This window comes from Theropithecus gelada, unplaced genomic scaffold (genome assembly GCF_003255815.1).
Source record: "Theropithecus gelada isolate Dixy unplaced genomic scaffold, Tgel_1.0 HiC_scaffold_15883, whole genome shotgun sequence".
NCBI classification, from domain to species: domain Eukaryota; kingdom Metazoa; phylum Chordata; class Mammalia; order Primates; family Cercopithecidae; genus Theropithecus; species Theropithecus gelada.
The window spans coordinates 1,313,170-1,322,335 of record NW_020257640.1 but is presented as its reverse complement, the minus strand read 5'-3'; the positions used below and the strand labels follow the sequence as shown (position 1 = coordinate 1,322,335).

At 47.2% G+C, this 9,166-nt stretch overlaps 1 pseudogene; it reads right to left on the bottom strand.

Annotated features, from left to right (window-relative positions):
* Positions 1 to 3,195: 3,195 nt before the first annotated feature.
* Positions 3,196 to 3,963, bottom strand: LOC112617138 (annotated as a pseudogene).
* Between the last annotated feature and the right edge of the window lie 5,203 nt (positions 3,964 to 9,166).

The window sequence follows — 9,166 nt, the reverse complement described above, 5'->3', positions numbered from 1 at the left end:
GAGGCTTAAGACAGGGCGCTCTGGAGGAATCAACTTCCATCCAACCAGGGGCTGTGTCTGGTGCAGGAGAGGCGGCCTGGCGGATTGTTCTTAGGCTGAGGTTCTCAAACTTCGGTTGCCACCAGGACAGCTTGGGAACTTGGGAAGAAACAAAGGCCCAGGCCCTATCCTGCTGCCATGAGCCTGGGCTTCTGTGTTCTTTCAGGCTCTTTGAAAACACGAAAGATCTAAACTAAGTTTTGAAACAAATCCACAAGTGGGTTTCTCCTCCACAGGGTAAGATTTGCTCCACATGTCTTGACTTGGGTGCATGGGCGTTGCCTCCCCTGCCTGTGGCCTTCAAAAGACCATGGGTGCGAAGTCCAAGCTCTGACTCTTCTGCCTACGATTCTCTGTCAAATGAGGGGCCAAAATTAAAACTACAATGAGGTATCACTAAACACCCACTAGAGTGGCTAGAATTTAAAATTCTGACTATAGAAAATATTGGCAAGGATGCAGAGCAACTGGGACTCCCATACATTGCTGTCGGAAATAGTTTGGTAGGTTCCTATCAAGTTAGAATAAATTTATCATATAACCCAGCTTGTATGCATTTATCCAAGAGAAATAAAAACATATGTTCATTCAAAGCCTTGTATATGAATATTTATAAGTGCTTTATTAATGATAGCATACAACTGGAGGCAATGAAAATGTCTATCAGCTGGTGAATGGACCAACAAACTGTGCTTCATTCACCCAGCAATAAAAAGAACTGCTGATACGTGGATGATGGTCTGTGAAACAGAGAAGAATGAGTCCATGCGGTATGATTCCATTCACATGAAATTACAGAAAGTTCAGCCAGGCGTGGTGGCAGGTGCCTGTAGTCCCAGCTCCTTGGGAGGCTGAGGCAGGAGAATCATTTGAACCCAGGGGGTTGCAGTGAGCTGAGATCGTGCCACTGCACTCCAGCCTGGGTGGCAGAGCGAGACTCCGTCTCAAAAAAAAAAAAAAGAGGCCGGGCGCGGGGGCTCAAGCCTGTAATCCCAGCACTNAAAAAAAAAAAAAAAAAAAAAAAAAAAAAAGAAAAAAGAAAGAAAAAGAAATTATAGAAAAGACAAACTATAGTGTCAGAAATGAGATCTGTGGTAGCTTGGAACCAGGGGTTGTGGGAGGAGATTGACGGCAAAGGAGCATGAGGGAACTTTGGGGTGATGGAAATATTCTACATTTTGATTGTGGGGCTAGTTGCACAAGTGTATGTATTTGTCAAAACTCATTCAACAGCTGGTCATGGTGGGCTCACACCTGTAATCCCAGTGCATTGAGAGGCTGAGGTGCAATAAACTGACATTAAAGTGTGTTTTGGACCAGGTGCCATGGCTCACGCCTGCAATCCAAGCACTTTGGGAGGCCAACGTGGGCAGATCACCTAGGTCAGGAATTTGAGACCAGCCTGGCCAACGTGGTGAAACCCCGTCTCTACTAAAAGTACAAAAGTTAGCCGGGCATGGTGGCATGCGCCTATAGTCCCAGCTACTTGGGAGGCTGAGGGAGAATTGCTCAAACCGGAGAGGCAGAGGTTGCAGTGAGCTGAGATCACGCCATTGCACTCCAGCCTGGCGACAGAGCAACACTTCGTCTCAAAAAAAAAAAAAAAAAAGGTTTGTTTTGTTTTTAAGGGCTACTTCAATGCAAGCAGAACAAATTTTTAATCTCCGAAAACATGGCTTTTGAAAGGAAAAAATAAAGACAAACTCTGCCACTGGGCTTGTGTTACCTGCTTAAAGGATCTGGTGGCTGAATGAAGGTCATCGTATCATCAGAGAAAGCCCTCACTTCCTGACACATGTAGCATCTGTGAGGAACAATTAATTGCAACCCTGTACCCCCCGCACAAGGGATTTTTATGGTCTCCCAACCCCAGGTTGTCAAAATGAAGGGTCAACATCCCTGCTGGTTAGTGGGAAATTCTTCACTGACACATACATACCTGCCTGGTGATTTGTGGGCCATTTTTCCATTTAGCAGGCAGCTGTGGGTAACGTTTCACCAGGAAAAGAGAGGCTAAATTATGCAAGACATTTACAACGTAAAGAGGGGAGAAACTTCCCTCTGGTCACACTGGGGGTGGCAAGAGTATGTATGAACTTCCTTCCATTTTACCAGCAAAACAGGTGCTAAACATCCCCCATGGACTTCCCAGAGCCTCTGCTCTCAGCTTGCTGAGACTTTTGGAAACTGTTTGAAGGCTTCCAAACACCTGCTAACAGGAAGACAAAAGAGTGAGGTTTCTATTTTCTGACTTCATCAGGATGATAGGAATGTTCTTGAGTCCACTGCAGCCCCTCGCTGTGACCACATCAGCAGGGCGGGAGCAGGGATGGCGCTGGCAGCAGGCCTCTTCCCACCACTGCTCTTTTCTTTTCTTTTTTTTTTTTTTTGAGACAGAGTCTCGCTCTGTTGCCCAGGCTGGAGTGCAGTGGCACGATTTGGGCTCACTGCAAGCTCCGTCTCCCAGGTTCACGCCATTCTCCTGCCTCAGCCTCCCGAGCAGCTGGGACTACAAGCGCCCGCCACCTCGCCCGGCTAGTTTTTTGTATTTTTTTTTAGTAGAGACGGGGTTTCACCGTGTTAGCCAGGATGGTCTCGATCTCCTGACCTCGTGATCCGCCTGTCTCGGCCTCCCAAGATGCTGGGATTACAGGCCTGAGCCACCGCACCCGACCCCCACCACTGCTCTTGAGCCCATCTCTGACTGTACCATTCCCAGCTATTTGTTATAAGTCTTTCCTCTTAAACCTACAATTGTTTCAAATCTGCCAGTTTATCTTTTTTTTTTTTTCTGTTTTCTTTCCTTTTTCTTTTTTTCTTTCTTTTTCTTTTTTTCTTTCTTTTTCTTTTTTTTATTCATTCAAATCTGTATTGAGCAGCTAAGGAGGTACAAAGGCGGTTTAAAACATGGCCAGAGGTGAGGCAAACGCACAAGTAATAGAAAGCAAAGGGCAGGGTTCACTGAATCACAGCAGTCAGAAGAAAGTGCTTTAGGGAACCAAGAGTGAGATTGTTTCCAGCCTGAAGAGGCATGGGTGGCAAATCAGGAAAGGGGATTGAGATTAAAATAGAAGACTTCAGTCTGGATTGTTGATGACACTCAGTATGGACTATATTTGTCTCTCCTTTTCCTTTCTCCCCATCTTTGGGCTTAATTTACCAGTAGTGCCAAGGACTATTCAATGCGCTTTTTTCTATACTTGCTTCCATTTTTGCTTTAATGTCTTCTACAGAACTAGGTCCTTTCGGCGTTTTATGAGTTTTTTCCTGTTTTTTTTTTTTTTGAAGGATTCTTGTCCTTTTGATCTTGGTGTTGATGATGGTTTTGAGTCTCTTCCATTCTGATTTGACTTTTGTGCATTTCTGGCTGGAGTATCGCGTATAGATTTCTTCACTGGCGCTTTTTCTTCAGCTTCCTTATCATCAAAATCATCATCATCATCATCATCTTCATCAGCAGCAAGTTTTACTTTTTTCTGTGGAAACTGCAGGGGCAGACCACTTTCCAGATATACTTAAGAGTTTCACATCCTCCTCCTCTTCATCTTCTGACTCTGCATCTTCCTCCACAGCTACTAAGTGCTGTCCACTAATATGCACTGGCCCTGAGCCACGCTTCAACCCTCAGACCACTGGTGGTGTTATTTCAAAGCCCCCAAGGGAAACTGATGGCTGCACAGACATTTTTAAAGTTGCCAGTGTTACTTTAATTGGACCGCCTTCGTAATTCATTGCCTCTGCTTCAACAATGGGCAATTCATCCTTTGCACCAGCCCCTAAACTGACGGTTCTTAAAGATAACTGGTGCTCACTGTCATCATTATCCACCTTAAAGTGATCATCTTTGTCGGCCTTTAGTTCACAACCGAAAAGACAGTTCTGGGGCCTCAGGGGGCTCATGCCTATGTCCATCGAATCTTCCATCGGGTGGTGGCGCGCACTTAGGCAGGAGAGAAGGTGGACAGAGATAAACGACCACTGCTCAAGAGAACAGCCATGCAGGATGGAATCACACCAGGGTTTTTTTTTTATTTTTTATTTTTTTGAGATGGTGTTTTGCTCTTGTTGCTCAGGCTGGAGTACAATGGCATGATCTCGGCTCACCGCAACCTCCACCTCCCGGATTCAAACAATTCTGCCTCAGCCTCTTGAATAGCTGTGATTACAGGCACGCGCCACCACACCCAGCTAATTTTGTATTTTTAGTAAAGACAGGGTTTCGCCATGTTGGTCAGGCTGGTCTTGAACTCCCGACCTAGGTAATCCACCGCTTCAGCCTCCCAAAGTGCTGGGATTACAGGAGTGAGCCAGAGCGCCCAGTCTCCTTTCTTTTCTTTTTTTTAAATTTTATTTATTTATTTTTAAAACAGAGTCTCGCTATATTGCCCAGACTGGTCTCAAACTCCTGGACTCAAGCAATACTCCCACATCCCAAATAGTTGGGACTACAGGTGTATGCCACTATGCGCAGCAAATCAGTCAATTAATAATAATTTAAAAAATCTGTTGCCTGTATTAGGATGTTTTTGCTTGCCTGTGACAGAAATCTAACTCAAACTGGTTTTGGGGTGTGAAAGAAAAGTATTAGCACACCTTACTAAAAAGTCTAGGGGACGTCATGCATGGCTGGATTGAGGGACTCAGACAAGGGCATTAGGAAACCATCTCCTTCCATCTCTTGATTTGGCTTTCTCTGGGGCTGGCTTTATTCTTGGGCTGGAGCTCCCTGTGGTGATGAAAGGGCCACCAGCGGCTCCTCCGAGTTTAGAGACACTGTGGGAAGTGTGCCTATCCCAATAGTTCTAGCAAGAGTCCTCGGGAGGACTCTCATTTGCTCAGACTTTATGACATGTCTGTCCCTGTGGCCTGGGCCTTGTTGCCACTGGCAGGACCTCTTGCTGGGGTCACTCACCTGGGTTGATTTGAAAGGGAGACTCGCATGGGCTGACTAGAGTGGGGAGAGGTGGTGAATTCAAAGAAAATGGGGAGGCGAACGCGCAAGGCCAACGAGGCTGGGAACCAGAAACAGCAGATGTCTGCCACAGTCCTCCTGTGTGTCTGAGGCGTTTCCTAGCATGGTATGTCGAATCCTCGGTCTTCCCCATCCCCCACAGTGGCATCAGATAATTTCCTCCTTTCCAATGAATGAACTCATTGGGCACTTCTCTTACATACGCCCACATCTGAACTATTCACTCCCTTGGCACTTCCTGCGTACCTGTTCTGTGCAGTTCTGTGCAGTTGATTGCTAAGTATGGGGGAGTAGGTGGGGGTGGGCACAAGGTTGAACGGGACACAGTCTGAGGGAGACAGACGGTAAACAATTACAGTGGGGTCTGTCCCTCTGACTCTTCCAGTTTGTGCCCACCTTCCTGCGTTCCCAGTATTTGTACCTCAGAAATGCTCTCTGATGTTAGACACTGATCTGTGACAGGCAGGACAGATCAGTCAAGGTGGTGGAGGAGCGTGGTTGTGGGAGGTGCACTGACTGTGGCTGTTTACTCTGCCAGAGAGGAGGCACTGACTGCCCTGGTCAGCACAGTCTCGGAGCTGTCCCTCACCAGGGCAGGCTGGGGGTCGCATCAGAACTTCTTTTCCAGTGAGGATTTGTGGGGCTCAAATGAACTCTAGAAGTTAGGGCAGGAAGGACCTTGACTGGCAAATTCAGGGCCTTCTCTCCCTGATACAAGTGCCTAGGCTCAGAGGGGGAAGGGGACTACACCATGGCACCCCAGCAAGTTCCCACAGGGCCGGAAGACAATCTCCATCCCTGACTTCTGCCTTGTGTCTCCTGCCTTCCCCACCACTGCGGCCGGGGCTTTATGGAATGTAGTTAATTTCATTTCCTGGGAGGCAAAAAAATGAATCCAGTAAGAGACGAAATGAAAGGCAATGCCTCTGATTTCCAGAGTGCCATTTCCAAAAGAGGAAAATGAGTTCTGGAGAAAGATTTTCATTGAATGAATGGGGGAAGTAAGAAAATAAGTAGCTGGCCAGGCGCGGTGGCTCAAACCTGTAATCCCAGCACTTTGGGAGGCCGAGACGGGTGGATCATGAGGTCAGGAGATCGAAACCATCCTGGTTAACACGGTGAAACCCCGTCTCTACTAAAAAATACAAAAAACTAGCTGGGCGAGGTGGTGGGCGCCTGTAGTCCCAGTTACTCGGGAGGCTGAGGCAGGAGAATGGCGTGAACCTGGGAGGCGGAGCTTGCAGTGAGCTGAGATCCAGCCACTGCACTCCAGCCTGGGCGACAGAGCTAGACTCCGTCTTAAAAAAAAAAAAAAAAAAAAAGAAAATAAGTAGCTAATACTGATAGAAAAACATGACATACTGGGGACTAAAAGATATACAGGTGAGCATAGCAACTGTGGGGCACCTACAGCAGCATAGATAGGGCCATGGACATCTTGCATGTGGCCAGCATCATAATTCATCAAATCCAAGATGCTTGTGGATGTAAGACACTCCACAATTTATGTACCATTAAGAAAGAAAGAAAACACTGCCAATTATACTCTGATATGCCACAGGTGAATTTCTGTGGCCAAATCTATGGCCTGTAGAGGTAGATGTAAAATCTGTACCCTGGCCGGGTGCAGTGGCTCACGCCTGTAATCCCAACACTTTGGGAGGCTGAGGCAGGTGATCATCTGAGGTCGGGAGTTCAAGACCAGCCTGGCCAACATGGTGAAATCCCATCTCTACTAAAATACAAAAATTAGGTGGGCAGTGGCACATGCCTGTAATCTCATCTACTCAGGAGGCTGAGGCAGGAGAATCACTTGAACCCGGGAGGCAGAAGTTGCAGTGAGCCGAGATCACGCCACTGCACTCCAGCCTGGGCAACGGAGTGGAAAAAAAAAAAAAAAAAAAAATCTGCATTCCTTGCTCCCAATCCCACTAAGTGTGAGTAAAAAGGATAAGAACTACGGACAGGACTGATCTGGGATGCACGGTTAAGGACAGGACAAGGACTCAACTAAGAGGAATCATTTACCTTGCACCAGTTTGGATGCTAAGCATCAAAGGAGATGTTTGAGGCAAGCTCCCCGACAAAAGTATGACCTAGGACCTGGGGTCTTTGTTGCCTTGTTCCTTCCAAAGGGATCCTCTCATTCTTAACCTGTCCATGAATGTCTCAGATATATAATTATTGATTAGAAGAGTATTTTTCAGACCAATAAGCAGCACAAAAAATGTTTGGAAAAAGAAAACTACCCTACAGTACAGTTTCACATTTTTCTTTTTTTTTTTTTTTCCTTCCTTCCTTCCCTCCCTCCCTCCCTCCTTCCTTCCTTCCTCCATCCTTCCTCCCCTCCCTCCCTCTCTCTTTCCCTCCTTCCCTCTCTCTTTCTTTCTTTCTTTTGAGATAGAGTCTCACTCTATCACCCAGGCTGGAGTGCAGTGGCGCAATCTCGGCTCACTGCAACCTCAGCCTCCCGGGTTCAAGTGATTCTCCTACCTTAGCCTCCCAAGTAGCTGGGACTACAGGCACCCGCCACCACGCCCGGCTAATCTTTTTTGTATTTTTAGTAGACATGGGGTTTCACTGTGTTAGCCAGGATGGTCTCCATCTCCTGACCTCTTGCTCCGTCTGCCTTGGCCTCCCAAAGTGCTGGGACTACAGGCGTGAGCCACCGCACCCGGCCATTCAGTTTCACATTTTTCTAAAGCAGAGCAAAAGATGAAGAAAATGGATTTGCAACTTCCAGAAGCTGGTGAAAACATTTTGCTCTAAAAAGAAATAAAAATGCATAAGGAGAAAGAGACATAGCCCTTGGAACCAGGCTGACTTGGGTTTCAATTTTGACTCCAATCAAGTGGCCTCAGGTAGAAGTAATGTCCCAGAAATGATGAGGGCAGTCATAGTTTCAAGAACAGCTGGGGGGCTCCATGCTTCCTACCCTCGCTCTTCGATGTGGGAGGTGCCATGTTACCTCTGATGAGGCTGAGGCGGGCGGATTGAGGTCAGGAGTTCGAGACCAGCCTGCTCAACATGGTGAAATCCCTTTCTCTACTACAAATACAAAAATTAGCTGGGCGTGGTGAGCGCCTGTAATCCCAGCTACTCAGGAGGCTGAGGCACGAGAATTGGTTGAACCCAAGAGACGGAGGTTGCGGTGAGTCACTCCAGCCTGGGCAATGGAGCAAGACTCAGCCTCAAAAAATAAAAATAAAAATAAAACCCAAAAAACTAAAAGGATTATACAATTTCAAGGCTGGAAACTTGCTTAGCTCTCCTATTGCAAGGTCATTGCCAGATTGCTCAATCCAATTATCCATTTTCAGACTGCATCTTAACATGTCTAGCAACATGGGGCCCAGCTGATCACTTTCTCCCCCTGGGTAACACCCTCTTCACTTGACTTCCGGGACACAGTGCACTGGCTTTTTCCTCACCTCGCTATTTCTGCTTTTCGGTGTCGCCTGCTGGTTCCCGCCCGTTGTCCTGGCCTCTAGACATGAGAGGGCTTCAGGGCCCTTGCTCCTTTACGATCTCATTGGGTCTCATGGCTGTCTCCTGAACGGCTGTCTCCAGCTCAGAACTCTCCTGTGAACCACAGGCTTCTCTTCAGCTGCACACTCTGTCTTACCCCATAACTATCAGAAGCATGAAACTTTCCATCTTTAAAGTGTAACTTCTGATCTCCACTCTTCCTTCAAACATCTTCCCACAGCCTTCCTCATCTCAGCCAAGGTAGCTCCCTTCTTCCAGTTGCTCAGGTCAAAGTCCTCAGTGTCAAACTTGACTCCTCTTTTTCCCTCTCACATTCGTATCAAAATCATCAGCTACACCTGTCAGCCACTTTTTTGTTGTTGTTGTTGAGTCAGAGGAGTCTCTCTCTGTCACCCAGGCTGGAGCGCAGTGGCGTGATCTCAGCTCACTGCAGCTTCGACCTCCCAGGCTCAAGTTAACCTCCCGCTTTACCCTCCCAAGTAACTGGGACTACAGACATGTGCCACCATGCCCAGCTAATTTTTTGTGTTTTGTAAAGATGGGGTCCTCTATGTTGCCCAGGCTGGTCTCAAACTCCTGGGCACAAGAGATCCATCCACCTCCACCTCCCAAAGTGCTGGGATTACAGGGGTGAGCTACCACGTCCAGCCTACTTTCAACATTTAG